Raw genomic sequence first — 2,065 nt, forward strand, 5'->3', positions numbered from 1 at the left:
AGAAGGCAATTGGATGGACTTTGGCTGACATTCGGGGTATAAGCCTCGCCTTTTGCATGCACAAAATTATACTAGAGGATGATTCCAGACCCTCCGTGGAACATCAAAGGAGGTTGAATGAGGCCATGCAAAAGGTCGTCAAGAAGGAAATTATCAAGTGTCTAGATGCAGGGTTGTGTACCCCATTTCGGATAGTTCATGGACTTCGCCGGTACAATGTGTGCCGAAGAAGGGGGGGTATGACTGTGGTCACAAATGAGAAAAATGAGTTGATCCCCACTAGGAGTGTCACCGGATGGAGGGTATGCATAAATTACCAAAAGCTGAACAAAGTGACCCGCAAAGACCATTTTCCAATGCCCTTTCTTGATCAAATGTTGGATAGACTTGCCGGGCATGCCTATTATTGCTTTTTGGATGGGTACTCAGGATACAACAGATTCTGATTGCACCGGAAGACCAAGAGAAAACCACCTTCACATGTCCGTATGGCACATTTGCATTCTCACGGATACCGTTTGGTTTGTGTAATGCACCGGCTACCTTTCAGCGATATATGATGGCAATATTAACGGATATGGTGGAGGACTTCCTCGAAGTGTTCATGGATGATTTAGTGTTTTGGGTTACTCCTTTGAAGAATGCTTGGATAATCTTGACAAAGTGTTAGCGCGATGTGAAGAGACCAACCTAGTGCTTAATTGGGAAAAATACCACTTTATGGTCGAGGAGGGCGTTGTCCTCGGCCATAAGATCTCAAAGAACGGAATTGAAGTTGACAAGGCAAAGATTGAAGTGATTTTAAAACTCCCTCCTCCTACTTCCGTCAAGAGAGTTAGGAGCTTTCTAGGGCATGCGGGGTTCTACCGAAGGTTCATCAAGGATTTCTCAAAAGTGGTGAACCCTTTGTGCAAGTTGTTGGAAAAAGGATACAAAGTTTGTGTTCAATGATGATTGCATGAAAGCTTTTGAGCTTCTCAAGTATAGATTGACTACCACTCCCATCATTACCGCACCCAATTGGATCTTACCATTTGAGCTCATGTGCGATGCTAGTGACGTTACGGTAGGAGCGGTTTTGGGGAAAAGGATCAACAAGATGTTTCATTTGGTCTATTATGCAAGCAAAATGATGAATGACGCCCAAGTCAATTATACGATGACCGAGAAAGAGTTATTAGCCATTGTCTTTGCCATGGAAAAGTTCAGGCCATATCTCAGGGGTGCCAAAGTGATTGTGCACACCAATCACGCGACACTCCGTTACCTGATGACAAAAAAGGACTCTAAGGCTAGGTTGATGAGATGGGTTCTTCTGCTTCAAGAGTTTGACCTTGAAATCATTGATCGAAAAGGGTGTGAGAATCAAGTGGCGGACTACTTGTCCCGCTTAGAAGAGGAGGGGAGGCCTCATGATGGCCTCAAAATTAATGATTCATTTTCGGATGAACAACTCCTCTCCGTGTCTTTGAATGGTATGCCTTGGTTCGCCGATGTGGCTAACTTTCTTGTGACCGGCATTGTCCCGAGTGAGCTCTCTTCTAACCTAAGGAACAAGCTCAAACGATAGAGCTTGGATTATTATTGGGACGAGCCAAATCTTTTCAAGATTTGCAATGATGGTGTGATCCGGAGATATGTTTCGGATGAGGAGAAAATGAGTATTCTTGATGCTTGCCATTCCCCGCCCTACGGTGGTCATCATGGTAGGGAGAGAACAGATTCAAAGGTTCTCAGTTGTGGATTTTATTGGCCCACCCTGTATAAAGATGCTAGTGAGCTTGTTAGGAGATGTGATGAGTGTCAGAGAGCTGGTGGAATTTCCAAGAAGGATGAAATGCCTCTCACCACTATTCTTGATATTGATATTTTTGACGTGTGGGGCATCGACTTCATGGGGCCATTTGTGAGTTCATGTAGTAACACTTACATTCTGGTTGCTGTTGATTATGTTTCCAAGTGGGTTGAAGCTGTGGCTTTGCCCAACAATGAGGCACGGAGTGTGGTGGCGTTCTTAAAGAAAAATATCTTCACAAGGTTTGGCACTCCAAGGGCGATCATCAGT

The sequence above is a fragment of the Nicotiana attenuata genome, chromosome 7 (assembly GCF_001879085.1).
Source record: "Nicotiana attenuata strain UT chromosome 7, NIATTr2, whole genome shotgun sequence".
Classification (NCBI taxonomy): Eukaryota; Viridiplantae; Streptophyta; class Magnoliopsida; order Solanales; family Solanaceae; genus Nicotiana; species Nicotiana attenuata.